Consider the following 15,823-nt stretch of genomic DNA (forward strand, 5'->3'; position numbering starts at 1 on the left):
ATCCCTGCTACTTGGGGGGCTGAGGCAGGAGAACCACTTCATCCCGGGAGGTAGAAGTGAAGAGAAGGCAGAGAGTGAAGAAGAGTCAGAGGAAGAGGAGAAGGAGGAAGAATTATTGAAAGATTTCAAGCAAATTGGGTCTAGGTTTGTGTGGATCATCCATTCAGGTTAGAGGTCTCCTCAGGTGAGGGACTGGACTGTGTGCTTTACAAAATGTCTGGGATAATGTGCTAATTTTATCATCCTAACATTATTATAAAGGTTTCTGCCATTTAAAATAAATAGGCTGGCTGGGCGAGGTGGCTCACACCTGTAATCTCAGCCCATTGGGAGGCCAAAGCGGATGGATCACTTGAGGTCAGGAGTTCAAGACCAGCCTGGCCAACATAGTGAAACCTCATCTCTACTAAAAATACAAAACTTAGCCCGGTGTGGTGGTGCGTGCCTTTAGTCCCAGCTACTAGGGAGGCTGAGGCGAGAGAATCACTTGAACCCGGGAGGCGAAGGTTGCGGTGAGCTGAGATGGTGCCACTGCACTCCAGCCTGGGTGACAGAGTGAGACTCCTTCTAAAAAAATTTAATAAAATAAAATAAAATGGCTGGTGTTCATGACAGCAGGACCACTGGACCCCACAGCTATGAATAGACCCACAGAGTAAGGCATGGCAGCTGTCGGCTGACACCTCCTTCTCTTCTCCTCCAGTGAGACCTGGTGTTTGAATACAAGTCACTGAAGTCCATATACATGGTCGGACGGGTGGTGGGGGCCGCTGCCTTCGGCATCTGCTGTAACAGGTAAGGAAAGGAGGCCCAAGCAGGCCCCGGAAGTGTCTGACCGGGCTGTTGCTCACACTATCCTCACACCAGAGACTCAGGATCCTCCCTAAGAAGATCCCCATTCCCTTCTTCCTTCAACAAAGGGTAGAGTGCTCACCCCATCCTTCTGGAGTCCTGGGACCCCCGCTTTTCTAGGATGCTGTCCACTAGGCATGCATCTGTCGCAGCTGAAGTGATGGTACCTCCCCTTTTTGTTCTAAAATGAACTTAACACTAATACCAAATTATTTCCTGCTTGCTGCGGAGTTCTGGGTCCCATGGCAGAATGCCTTTTGTCATGCGGAAGGTGCCGAAGCCCCACCTGCAGTCACTTTTCTGCAGACCTGCGTGATCTCACCAGCAGTGTTGCCTCCACAGTTCGCTTCCTGAGGAAGGGGGAGATACTGCGGGTTGGTTATTGTGAGTGGCCAACTTAATAGAGCACCGATAATGGGAGTCCTTGTAGGTTCCCATTTTACCCATAAGGAAATGAGGTTTTGCACTACTGGTTAGAGAACGCTGCTTCCAACATGGACATTGGACCAACGTCCTTGGAAGTAATGATGGTGTTGGAAATAGATGCTTGGTGCTGCAAAGAAAATTTAGCACTGAGGCAAAGGATTTTTTAGCAATGCAATTTTTACTTCCTGAACTGCAGGAAGGGTACTCTCACTAGCTATCTTGCCACAAGAGTACAGTGAACATAAGAAAATACACAAATTTGGCCGGGCGCGGTGGCTCAAGCCTGTAATCCCAGCACTTTGGGAGGCCGAGGCGGGTGGATCACGAGGTCGAGAGATCGAGACCATCCTGGTCAACAAGGTGAAACCCCGTATCTACTAAAAATACAAAAAGTTAGCTGGGCATGGTGGTGCGTGCCTGTAATCCCAGCTACTTAGTAGGCTGAGGCAGGAGAATTGCCTGAGCCCAGGAGGCGGAGGTTGCGGTGAGCCGAGATCGCGCCATTGCACTCCAGCCTGGGTAACAAGAGCGAAACTCCGTCTCAAAAAAAAAAAAAAAAAAAAAAAAAAAAAAAAAAAGAAAATACACAAATTTATCCCTTATGCATTTGGGGTCATCCTTACAGCTGGGTCTGATCTCTGTTGGCTAGAGCCAGACCTCACAATTTAAACTAAAACCTGATTGGCTAACAACTTAAAACTTTTCTAAACAGGTAAAAGCAATGGAGAGCTGGGACATGCCTGTGAGCACGTCCAGCACAGATATCTTTGTTAAAGTAAAAGGATATAGAACGTACTATGTGGCTGTAAGCATGGCATGTCTAACAGCTAGCTACATAGGATAGGGCTTAACAAAGCTATTAGCACATTTATTCATTAACAAAGGAAACTTTATGGTGGGGGCGGTGGCTCACGCCTGTAATCCTAGCACTTTGGGAGGCTGAGGTGGGTGGATCACCTGAGGTCAGGAGTTCAAGACCAGCCTGGCCATCATGGTGAAACCCCATCTTTAAAAAAGAAAAAAAGAAAGGAAACTTTAAAAAACAACTTTTTTACTCCCCACAGATGATTTTCTGTAAGGAGGAAGCTCTGTGCCTGACCCTGCATCTATGGGGGGACCCCATGAGTGCCAAGGCAAGAGTCAGAAACCTTAGCATATTTCCATATAAATAATGAAGAAGAAAATAACTAGAAATATAACCATGGTAGTTATTCTATATGTGATCTTAGTTATTCATAAGTGATCTTAGTTATTTATAGGTGATCTTAGTTCTTTTGCTAATGCCTCTCAGGTCGGAAAGTGAGAACCTGAGTGACATTGTGGAAGGAATGACCCTAAGGCAAGATGCTTTAAGCCCTCTGTCACACCAATATAAGGGCTGCTAGAGGATACCTTGGCTATGTGGCAGCACCAGCGCAGGGAAAGTGCCCGCTGTTTAAAAAGCTGCGGAAGCAGATGTCAGAGATGTCTCCTTCCCAGAGGAGTCGGGAGAAAACTCCGCTCCTCCAAGCTCTTGCAGTAGGCCTGACGCTGTCAGGGAGGCCTGCAGACATCTGGGGGCTTAATTGTCTCTATGCGGTGCTGTGCTTCAGCGGTCACGTTCCACGTCCACTCTCCTGTTCCACTTCTGCACCTGGTTCCTGCTTTTTTTAAAGAAGAGATCATCAGTAAAAGTAACATAAATCTTAATGCCTTTGTTCTTTCTTGACAAGTAAGGAAAAAGTGCTGACGCATTCTGCTCCTTACCTCATCTCGGCTACCTGAAAGTCTTGGGCCGCTACCTATATGACACGTGACGTACTTGACCCTATCACTGACCACCAATGCCACACCCTGCCTGCCCTGCCCCCAGCTTTGTACTCAATAAATGTCAGAATGTGCGGACACTCGGGGCCAGTGCCGGACTCTGCGCTTTGGTGTGCAGTGGACCCCTGGGCCCAAACTCTCTTTTCTCGACCTCCGTGTCTTGCGTCTTTATTTTCAGTTTCTCGTTTCCACACCAGCAGAGAGGGGCTCCTAGGACCCCTTAGGGCTGGATCCTACAGCATCTGGATGGCTAATCCTGGTTACAGCTGAAACAGTGGGAGCTGCCAGGGCCCGTGTCTCAGGAGGCCAGTACTGGGCTCTACCTCCTCGGTTTTGTCAGCCCCTCAAATGAGTCACCCTGGCATGCTAGAGAGAAGATTTAAGTGGACATCAGAAGAACTGGGCTCTGGCCCCTCTGTTGCTAACCTTCCATGAAATCTTAAAAAATTAACTTAAGGCCGGGCGCAGTGGCTCACGCCTGTAATCCCAGCACTTTGGGAGGCCGAGGTGGGTGGATCACAAGGTCAAGAGATCGAGACCATCCTGGTCAACATGGTGAAACCCCGTCTCTACTAAAAATACAAAAATTAGCTGGGCATGGTGGCGCACGCCTGTAGTCCCAGCTACTAGGGAGGCTGAGGCAGGAGAATTGCTTGAACCCAGGAGGCGGAGGTTGCGGTGAGCTGAGATCGCGCCATTGCACTCCAGCCTGGGTAACAAGAGCAAAACCCCGTTTCAAAAAAAAAAAAAAAAAAAAAATTAACTTAGCCTCCTTGGATCTTTTCTGGAAGATTGAGGGGCTCCCTCCGCTATCCCAGCTGCCCCAGTCCCCCACGGCTGGGTCTCAGGGACACTCGGCCTCCTCCTACCCACTGTGCTGGGGGCAGGAAAAGCCAGCCAATCAAAGGTCTTCCTCATCAGAATAGAGGCCAAGGAAATGGCCCTGGACTCTGTGCTCACCCCCACCCTGCCCAGAGTGAAAGGAGGGGGCCAACTCATTTCTACAGGAGCCTCGGTAGCTAGGAGGGGGTAACCACGTGCTCATCACTGTCCCCTACCAGGGACATCTATACTTCAGGAACAGGCAGAGGGGAGCAGTGCCAGGCAAAAGCCCTATGCAGATGCTAGGGACACTTTGCAGCCATAGAGCGACCCCTGGCCCAAAGAGGAGGCGGAAGGCTGGGAGAGCACTGGCAGCACCTGGCCCTGGGTTCAGTCCCCAGGCCCAGCACAGCCAATCCATCTCGGTTGCAGGTGTGGCCGCAGGACATCGCTGCAGGGAGCAGCACTGCTCGTGGTTCCCACAGGCACCGAAGGCACCTCCACACCGACGCTCTCAGCCCACTCCACGCTCTGCTTCTTCAGCAGGTTGACGCTCGCCAGGAGCATCCTCACTAGCCTCTTCCTCAGTGAGTACCCCAGGGTGGCTGTGGTTCCAGCCCTAACTCCTCACTAACCAGCTGTGCGACCTGGGGCATGTTGCTTAAACTTTCTGGGCCTCAGTTTCTCCATCGGTAAAATGGAGGTGATTATGATAGTACCTTCCTTATCTCACATCTATTTACAGAATAACACTTGGCACACATGAAGACTTGAAGAAATCTTTGCTCTTTTAAGGTAGTGGGTTGAGGGCCCTAAGCTCAAATTCCCAGCTCCATCACTTACCTGTTACTTTTTTTGAGATGGAGTCTTGCTGTGTCACTCAGGCTGGAGTGCAGTGGCGTGATCTCAGCTCACTGCAACCTCTGCCTCCCGGGTTCAAGTGATTTTCCTTCTTCAGCCTCCCAAATAGCTGGGATTGCAGGCGCGCACCACCACGCCCGACTAATTTTTGTATTTTTAGTACAGATGGGGTTTCACCGTGTTGGCCAGGCTGGTGTTGAACTCCTGACTTCAAATGATCCTCCCACCTTGGTCTCCAAAAGTGCTGGGATCACAGGCATGAGCCACCATGCCCAGCCTACCTGTTACTTTTGACAAGCGACCTCAGTCTCCTGCGTGTGAAATGGGACTCAGCACAGACACTACTGCACGGAGTTGTTATGAGGACAAAATGAGAGAACGGAAGTTGCTTGGAACAAACTGTCCACCATGGCACTGATGCAGGAAAAAGACCAATGTAGGTGTCAGAAGCCCACCCAGGAGCCCCATCCGTCAGGGGAAAGGCCAGCTGGGACACCGCCTGGGAGACTACATCACTGACGACCAGGCTGACCTCTCTGAGCCTGTGCAGCTGATTTCCGGTAATGGAAGGTTTGTCATCCCCAGCCAGGGAGTGGACTCCAACCGAGAGGCAGATGCTGGTGAACACCTACAGCATGGACATGATCACCCTGGGGCAGGGGGTCCTCTCCGGCCTGGCCTACCTCCTCTGGCAGTGGCACTGGCTGCGAACACAGCATCTGTCTCCTATGTGATTATTCTTCTGTACACCTGGTACATCAGCTCCCAGGTCCATATTTCACAGTGGAGGCTGCCCCCGCCCTGCTTCCTTTGTGGACAGTATTTGCTGAGCTCGGAGCTTACTTTTTTAACTAAAGTGTGGAAGGTCGACCTCCTGCTGGCTCTAACTATTCCACATCAGAGTAGCATCTGAGGGAGCTTTGGCTGGGCCCGCTGGGATTCCGCCTCAAGCAGAGAAGAGGGAACCCAGGAAATATTCGGTGTATTCATTTGATTTTTTTTTTCTCCGTATCACCTTTGGTGAAAAGCCCTAGGCCATTTAGGGTTCTGCGTGGGCCAGATCCACCTTCAAAGGCTGCACATGGGGTGTTTGATGTGTGTCCCTAGATATGACTATGGCGCTCCACAAGCCAACACCAAATTCAGTCTTGAATGACTGACAGCCAACTGTGAGGTCTCTGATAAGCCCCAGGCTCACTTGGCTTTAGGGAATGCCCCTTGGGGATCGGACCAGATGTTTCTGGTCACTCACTCAACCAATGAGAACAGGCTCCCCATACAAGTCCAGAACCACAAGGAAAGCAAATAGGAAGTCTCATAAAAACGATGAAGAAGAACCATAGTTAATGCCACGGAGAGATGGTCAGAGCATCCGTTAAGTGAGAAATGTAGGTGACAGAGCGTGTACAACATGATGATAGTTTTGCCTAAACAAACACATGCCTACATCTGTACCTTGCTTCGTGATCAGAAGGAAAACAGCAGAGACAACCAGCAGCCCCGTGAGAGCAGTTGCTCTCACTGCAGTGAAATTCTCCCCACCAACCCCTGTTTTTCTTATTTGGATTTTCCAGTGGGTCCCTGCAGTGGACAGCTAGTCCAGCACCTGTCCCCCAGCACCTGCTGTGCACCCTGGGTGGAGAGGTCCCCTGGCACCTCTAGCTGCTCAGGCAGGGAGCCCTGCCCTGTGTGAATATGCCTGCAGCTCCCCGCCCCTCTCATTATCAGGGGACTACCAGAACCAGCATGCTGGCTTATCACCCACGACAAACATGACATGGCTGTGAAGAATCTGCAGGCTGTGGCAAGATTAAATGGCAGAAAGGAGCAAGGGGAAAAACTCACTGCAGGTAGGCATAAAGGAAACCCACATGCTACTTCACTCTTCCTCCCGTTATTAATACTTTCCCATGAGGACCTCAGTTGGGCTACCAAAGGTGAAAAAGAGGCAAGCTTCTTTTTAAAAAATAAAAAATTTGCTTATTTCTGAGACAGAGTCTGGTTTTTGTCACGCAGGCTGGAGTGCCGTGGCATGATTTTCATTGACTGCAACCTCTACCCCCCAGGTTGAAGCCATCCTCCCATCTCAGCCTCCCAAGTAGCTGAGACAACAAGTGCATGCCACCACACCCAGGCAATTTTTGTGTTTTTCATAGAGACAGGGTTTTGCCATGTTGCCCAGGCTGATCTTGAACTCCTGAGCTCAAGTAATCTGTCCGCCTCGGCCTTCCACATTGCTGGGATTACAGAATTACAGACATGAGCCACATGCCCAGACTTAAGAGGTAAGTTTAAACATTCAAATGGAGTAACTAGAACCATCAGATAATCAGAGGACCTGTGGGAAATGGATCCTGATGTACTGTTTCTCAGAAACTATGGCAGAATACATTCCACCAAAACAAAGGTTAAATCAGGCCAGGTGCAGTAGCTCACACCTGTAATCCTAGCACTTTAGGAGGCAGAGGCAGGTGGATCACTTGAGGTCAGGAGTTCAAGACCAGCCCGGCCATCATGTGAAACCCCATCTTTTTTTTTTTTTTTTGAGATGGACTTTTGCTCTTGTTACCCAGGCTGGAGTGCAATGGCACGATCTCGGCTCACCGCAACCTCCGCCTTCTGGGTTCAGGCAATTCTCCTGCCTCAGCCTCCTGAGTAGCTGGGATTACAGGCACGCACCACCATGCCCATCTAATTTTTTATATTTTTGGTAGAGACGGGGTTTCACCATGTTGACCAGGATGATCTAAATCTCCTGACCTCGTGATCCACCCGCCTCGGCCTCCCAAAGTGCTGGGATTACAGGCGTGAGCCACCGCGCCCGGCCTGAAACCCCATCTTTAAAATAAATAAATAAATAAAAATACAAAAATCAGCCAGGCGTGGTGGCATGCACTTGTAATCCCAGCTACTCAGGAGGCTGAGGCAAGAGAATCACTTGAACCCAGGAGGCGGAGGTTGCAGTGAGCTGAGATTGTGCCACTGCACTCCATCTTGGGTGACAGAGACTTCATCTCAAAAAAAAAAAAAAAAAGTTGTCATGAAGTGGGACTTAAAAAAAAAGTTGTAAACCAGGAGATCCAAAATAGAAGGAAGGCAAAGGGGGAAATAAAAGAGTCATGCAACAAATCTAGAGAATAGAGTTCATATTGGGGGCCAATCACTAAGAATAAAACAGTACTGATAGATTGTTGTTGATCTTATTAACAGTTTTATGATTCTATCAGAGAACTCGGGGGTAAATTCATGACAGGCACTTAAAAAACTAAGTATATAAACAAGCAAATAAACAAAAAAGGCAATTATTAACTCCAGGAAAAACAAAAAGTGACAACAAGAAAGGAAATATAATGGGAGTGCAGTACATAGTAAACAGTACTTATGCTGGGAGGAGGGGGAAGGGAAAGTATAGGTCAGAGGTGGTAGAGTAAGAGGGCTAAAGCCTCATTCTTCTTCAAAAAGGATAATCAAAAGTTGGAAAATTAAGCCACAGCAGCATGAAAGATGGAAACAAATTCAAGAAGAAACACCTAGAAGAGTCGAGGGTAGTTGCAGTTGGGGAGTGAGACTTGAGAATGGTAATGGAGAGGGAAGGGCAGGGACCTTTCTAACCGTGAACATGAAGAAGCAATATGGCTGAATGGCTAGAATCCTAGACTGTGGGCCAGCTGTCTGGGTTTGACTCCTAGCTCATCACTCATAGCTCTCTGATTTGGGGCAAGTTATATAACCTTCTGAGCCTTAGTTTCCTCATCTGTAAAATGGGGACAGTAATAGAATCGCCTTCACAGAGTGTTGTGAGGATTAAATAAGTTAGTTAATACCAAGTACTGACACACCACCCTGGCACATGCTGAATAAATGGTGGCTGGTTTTGGTTATTACTTTTGATTTTCATTATTTATTTATTTATTTAAGATGGAGTTTCCCTCTTGTTGCCCAGACTGGAGTGCAAAGGCGTGATCTTGGCTGAAAAGGCCAGGTGCGGTGGCTCATGCCTGTAATCCCAGCACTGTGGGAGGCTGAGGTGGGCAGATCACCTGAGGTCAGGAGTTTGAGATGACCTGGCCAACATGGTGAAACCCTATCTCCACTAAAAATACAAAAATTAGCCCAGCATGGTGGCACACGCCTGTAATCCCAGCTACTTGGGAGGCTGAGGCGGGAGAATCACTTGGACCCAGGAGGCGGAGGTTGCAGTGAGCTGAGATTGCGACATTGCTCCAGCCTGGGCAACGCGAGAAAAATTCCATCTCAAAAAATAAAAAAGGAGACCACAAACCCAAAATTTGAAGTCCTCTAACTTTATTTGGAGGTATGTGAGAGAATCAGCCAATCCAGGAGAAATCAGGTAACTTCACGGTGTTGGGAAGGTGAAGGACTGCGGGCCAAGGCCCTTCCTTTTGGCTTCCCTGGCTCTGGTCTTCTCCTGCCAGATGGTGAGTTCCCACATGCAAGAGGACTCGGTGACTGTGAAGGAGTCCCCATTCCTCCTGGATCTCTTCCGCACCCCAGGACTCTGCAGGACAACCTGCTGCATTGCGGTGGAATGGTAAGTGGGGCCCCAATGAGTAACCCTGAGTCACTCGCCTGACAGCTGCTCCCGAGGTGTCCTTCCCCAGTGTCCCATCAGCCCAAGAAAGAGATGCAAGCAACGGATTGAAGCTAGGTAATCCGAGAAGATGAGAAACTGAAAAAGTCTGAACCTGAGAGGGTTTGGTTACAGAATGAAATCACGTCCCGTCTGCAGCCCCAAAGGCTGAACAGAGACTCTTTCCACTGGAAGCAAATCACTGGCACCTCTTCTCTTCCAGGATCTCTTCGGGCTTTTCCTTCTATGGGTTGGCTTTGGATCTGCAGAAATTGAACTGCAGCATCTACTGAATACAAGCGCTGTTTACATCCATCGATTTGCCTGTGAAGCTGCTGGTGGCCCTGAGTGTGGGCTATCTTGACCCCTGAGTCACAGTCGGCTCCCTGCCACTGCTGGCTGGCTGTGTGATTATTGCCAATGTTTTTCTTCCTGAAGATGAGGATTTCTTCTGGATCTCATGATGCACAACAGGGTCAGGTTTGATGGTTCCAGGAACAGACTGCAGAGCCAGAAGATCCTGATTTCAAGTTGTTCCTAATTGTGACCTTGGACAAGTTTACCCACTCAGCCTCAACTTGCCCTCACTGCTGCTGGGAAGAACGAGCAAGATGCTTTTATTGAGTGTTTATTACTTGCCAGGCACTGAACTAGCACTTGGCATGCTTACCTCATTACTCAAGGACCCCGTAAGGTATCTTCAAAACTGAAGCAAAGAGAGGTTAGTAACTTGTCCAGGGGCACACAGTTTGTGTTATCATTTGTTAAAACGGAGGCCAGGCACAGTGGCTCATGCCTGTAATCCCAGCACTTTGGGAGGCCAAGGTAGGTGGATTACTTGAGGTCAGGAGTTAGAGACCAGCCTAGCCAACATAGTGAAACCCCGTCTCTACTAAAAATACAAAAATTAGCTGGGTGTGGTGGCGTGTAATCCCAGTTACTCAGGAGGCTGAGACAGGAGAATCACTTGAACCCGGGAGGCAGAGGCTGCAGTAAGCTGAGATCACGGCACTGCATTCCAGCCTGGGCGACAGAGCAAGACTCCGTCTCAAAAACAAAACAAAAAAGCAAGAAATAAGTAGGTGAGTCCAGGCATGGTGGCTCACACCTGTAATCCCAGTATTTTGGGAGGCCGAGGTGGGAGGATCACTTGAGCCCAGGAGTTCGAGGCCAGCCTGGGCAACATGGTGAGACCCCCCCCACCCCCACAAAAAATTAAAAAATTAGCTGGGCATAATGGCATTCCCCTGTAGTCCCAGCTACTTAGGAGGCTGGGGCAGAAGGACTGCTTGAGCCTGAGAGGTCAAGGCTTTGGTGAGCTATGATCGCACGCACCACTGCATTCCAGCCTGGGCAACAGAGTGAGTGCAAAGGACCTGAGGCAGGGAGGCACCTGACACACTGAAGCATCCAAACAGGAGGTCGGCGCTGATACCGAATTAACTCCCTGCTATCCACCTCCCACCCACTTCCTCCTCGCAGACGTGAAGACCATTCAGATAACGTTCAATTTATTTGGGAAAGGGAGGCTGGCTGGCTCTTTAGCTTTCTTTACCTCTATACCATGGAGCTCTTCCCCACTGAAGTCAGGTGAGAAGATGGAGCTCTAGGACCTAGAGGGCAGTCTCCGTCCCTCAGAGCTTCGAGCTGGGCATCTGGGGAAACCAGCCTCCATTAGGAGAGGCCTTTATGGTGTCCCATCTCGAAGGAGCAGACGCACGGAGCTATTTTATTACGATTTTGATCATCACGTAGCTGTGCATTCCCAGTTCTTATGGCAGGCTCTCTCTCTGCAGGTGGACAGGGGATGAGGGTTGAGCTTTGCAGCACTCGCCTGGGCTCCTGCCTCGTGCCCCTGGTCTACATCCTCAGCAGCCACAGCCCAGTGCTACAGCCCTTAGATCTGGCCTGGCTCCCATCCTGGCAGCCACCACAGGCTCTTTGCTGGTGGAGACCAATAACCTGCCATTGTTGGACACCACCCAGAAGACAGAGCAGAAGGGGAACCCTGCCCACCCCGTCTCTCCAGCACTTGGGAAAGCCCGTGTGGCCTGTGGGGGATGGGGCAGTGGGGTCATTTATTTCTTCCTTTGCAGGGGCAGGGGCCAATGGAGAATCCCCTGGCCCATGTTGGGACCCCAGGGCAGTCCCCACTGTTCCTGACCCGCCATCTGTAAATAAAAACAGCTTCCAGTTCACTGAACTTTGTAAACTGCCTGGGAGTCTGACAAAGCACCTGGAGGTAAATCACGCAGGTGTGTGGACAGTCCTGCCAGATTCTCCCCTCACTGAATGCATGGTCACAGTGAACATGGAAGGAACTCATCGCATGGCCAAATTCCCTACAAATCACAGTCATGAGCAAGCCGGGTCAAAAGACTGCCTGTCATTTGAGACGAATTTCAGCCATGATTGGTAAAAATGCTAACAAGTTCATCTGAACTTCTAGCAAGTCACAGTCTTTTTGCTGGTAGAGAGTCTTGTCTCGATGTCGAGGGCTGCTGACTGATCAGAGTAGCGGTTGCTAAAGGTTGGGATACCTGTGGCCATTTCTTTTCTTTTCTTTTTGAGACGAAGTCTCGCTCTGTCGCCCAGGCTGGAATACAGTGGCATGATCTTGGCTCACTGCAGTCTCCGCCTCAAGGGTTCAAGTGATTCTCCTGCCTCAGCCTCTTGAGTAACTGGGATTACCGGCACACGCCACCATGCCCGGCTACTTTTTGTATTTTTAGTAGAGATAGGGACTTCACCATGTTGGTCAGGCTGGTCTCAAACCCCTGACCTTGTGATCTGTCCACTTCAGCCTCCCAAAGTGCTAAGATTACAGGCGTGAGCCACCACACCCAGCCTTTTTTCTTTTTTGAGACAGGATCCCCCTCTATCCTTCAGACAAGTGCAGTGGTGCAATCAGCTCATTTACTGTAACTTCCAACTCCTGGGCTCAGGTGATCCTCTCGCCTCAGCCTGCCGAAGTGCTGGATTACAGGTGTAAGCCATGCCACCAGGCCAATCTATCATCTTCACAGATAAAACGGAAATAGCCTGCTATCATCAGAATACAATTAAAACAATGAAGTTTGCCACATAAATTGACTCTTTCACGAAAGATTTCTCTGTAGCATGCAATGCTGTTTGATTGCATTTTATCCACAGAAGAACTTATTTCAAAATTAGAGTCACTCCTCCCAAACCTTACCACTGCTTTATCAACTCTGTTTGTGTCATATTCTAAATCCCTTTATTTCAACAGTGTTCTCAGTACCTTCATTAGGAGCAGATTCCATCTCAAGAAGCCACTTTCTTTGCTCATCAATAAGAAACAACGGCTCATCTGTTCAAGTTTTCTCATGCGATTGCGGCAATTCAGTCATATCTTTAGACTCCGCCTCTCATTCTAGTTCTCTTGCTATTTCCACCACCTCTGCAGTTCCTTCCTCCACTGCAGTCATCCATGAGAGTTGAAATCGACTTCTTCCAAACTCCTGTTAATGCTGATGTTTTGAAAAGTTCTTAATGGCACCTAGAATGGTGAATCCTTTCCAGGTTTTCAGTTTACTTTGCCTAGAGCCATCAGAGGAATCACTTTCCATGGCAGCTATAGCCTTATAAAATCTTTGTAGTTTTTTTGTTTGTTTGTTTTTATTTATTTATTTTTTTAGATGAAATCTCACTCTGTTGCCCAAGCTGGAGTGCAGTGGCTCAATCTTGGCCTACTGCAACCTCCACCTCCTGAATTCAAGCAAATCTCCTGCCTCAGTCTCCCAAGAAGCTGGGACTATACGCACACGCCACCGTGCCCGACTAATTTTTGTAGTTTTAGTAGAGATGGGGTTTCACTGTGTTGGCCAGGCTGGTCTTGAACTTTTGACCTTGTGATCCACCCACCCTGGCCTTCCAAAGTGCTGGAATTACAGGCGTGAGCCACCGAACCTGGCCTTTTTTTTTTTTTTTTTTTGAGACAAGAGTCTCACTCTGTCGCTCAGGCTGGAGTGCAGTGGCACAATCTCAGCTCACTGCAACCTCTGTCTCTCAGGTTTAGGAGATTCTCCTGCTTCAGCCTCCTGAGCAGATGGGATTACAGGCGCCCACCACCACACCTGGATAACTTTTGTATGTTTAGTGGAGACGGGGTTGCACCATGTTGGTCAGGCTGGCTTCGAACTCCTGATCTCAAGTGATCTGCCCACCTCGGCCTCCCAAAGTGCTGAGTTTAAAGGGGTGAGCCACCACGCCGGGCCACAACGTGTATTTCTTAAATAATAACACTTAAAAGTTGAAATTCTTCCTTCATCCATGAGCTGCAGAACGGATGTTATGTTTGAGGCATGAAAACAACATTCATCTCCTTGCACATCTCCATCAGGCTCTTGGCTGACCAGGTGCTTTGTCAATGAGCAGTAATGTTTGAAAGGAATCTTTTTTTTTTTTTTTACCCTGAGCGGAAGGTGTCAACAGTGGAGCCAGGCACAGTGGCTCTCACCTGTAATCCTAGCACTTTCAGAAGCCGAGGTGGGAGGATCGGCGTGGTTCTAGCTCTAGATTTAGTTTCTACTATCCAACTAGGTTATCACTGCCACATGTAGCTATAGAAAATTTTTTGACTAGTTAAAATTACATGAATTTTTTTTTTGAGATGGAGTCCCGCTCTGTCGCCAGGTTGGAAGGCAGTGGTGCCATCTCGGCTCACTGCGACCTCTGACTCACTGGTTCAAGCGATTCTCCTGCCTCAGCCTACTGAGTAGCTGGGATTACAGGCATGCGCCACCATGCCCAGCTAATTTTTGTATTTTTAGCAGAGATGAGGTTTCACCATATTGGCCAGGCCAGTCTCGATCTCCTGACCTTGGGATCCGCGCACCTTGGCCTCCCAAAGTGCTGGAGTTGCAGGCATGAGCCACTGTGCCCAGCCAAAATTACATGAAATTTAAAATGTAATACCTCAGCTTCCATTCTAAGTGCTCCGTAGCCACGTGGGGCTGGCAGCTACCGAATCCAGCAGCATAGATCCAGAACATTTCCATCATCGCCCTGCTCCTGCTGCTTCTGCTCCAGCGTTGGTGTCCCACTGACGAAGAGCCACTGGCACAAAGACTCCCTCATTTGCAAGAGGAGCTCCTCTTCTAATGGGTCCTAAAAGCTTTTAACAAATAAGGTAATGCATGCTGTTATGGGTGATTTCCTACCATTCTAGACGGAAGTTCTGTGCAAGAGAGGATGACTATGCAGAATCACAAAAGAAGGAAAAAAGTTTCAATAATGCTTTCATTGTTATCTCCTTAGGGCTGCCTTTCTTGGGTTCTCAGACTACTTCTCTCTTAGCACTCACTCATGGTCAACCCAAGGTCAGTTGTCAGATAATCCTAGCCCACACCCAGCTCCCTCAGGAGAGGGCACCCCGCCAGGTCTCCTGGCTCCCCAGCCAGGGCTGTTGCTAGCATACTCCTCCCCTCATGGCTGTCCACAGGTCTCAGGAGGATGTGGTGAGGATTATAATACAGCCCCACTGAGCAGAAATGGAGCAGCTGAGAAGCAGAGGCCCAAAGAAGGGCAGCTCACCAGAGTGGTCCCAACCCGCTGCTGGCTTCAAGCAAAGGGACCCTCTGGCATTAGCTGGGAACAACTATGAACACAGCCAGCTTCATGGGCGTGCAGCCTGTACAATTGCATAGAGCCTGAATTCAGAAGAGTCCCACATTTGCCTCATGTTCTGCTTGAACTCCTGACCTCAAGTGATCCACCTGCCTCAGCCTAGAAGAAAACAGGAGAAAATCTTTGTGATCTTGGGTTATACAAAGTTTTGAGGAAACAAAAAGCATAAAGGAAAAAAATTGATAAACTGGATTTCCTCAAAATTAAAAATATCTCTTCAATGGCCGGGTGCAGTGGTTCACACCTATAATCTCAGCACTTTGGGAGGCCCAGGCAGCCTCCCACTTGAGGTCAAGCCAGATCACTTGAGGTCAGGAGTTCAAGACCAGCCTGGCCAATGTGCTGAAACCCCATCTCTGCTAAAAATACAAAAATTAGCCAGGCGTAGTGGCAGGCACCTATAGTCCCAGCTACTCAGGAGGGTGAAGCAGGAGACTTGCTTGAGTTTGGGAGGCGAAGTTTGCGGTGAGTTGAGATTGTACTGCTGCACTCCAGCCTGGGTGACAGACCGAGATTCTGTCTCAAAAAAGACAGAAAGACAAGAAAAAAGAAAAGAAAAGAAAGAAAGAGAGAGAGAGAAGGAAGGAAAGAGAGAGAGAAAAGAAAGAGAAAAAAGAGGGAAGGAAGGAAGGAGGGAAGGAAGGAAAGAAAGAAAAAAACAGGCCTCTTGGGTCAGATTGAGAGGCTCACTCTTCATCCTAAAAGTAAGAGGAACTCACTGACAGGGTCCTAAGGGAACGGGAATACTGACATGATCATATTTGAATTTCAAGCAACTCACAGGGGCCTCAATAGGGAGAACTATGGGAGGCGAGG

Source organism: Saimiri boliviensis, chromosome 6 (assembly GCF_048565385.1).
Source record: "Saimiri boliviensis isolate mSaiBol1 chromosome 6, mSaiBol1.pri, whole genome shotgun sequence".
In the NCBI taxonomy this organism is placed as follows: domain Eukaryota; kingdom Metazoa; phylum Chordata; class Mammalia; order Primates; family Cebidae; genus Saimiri; species Saimiri boliviensis.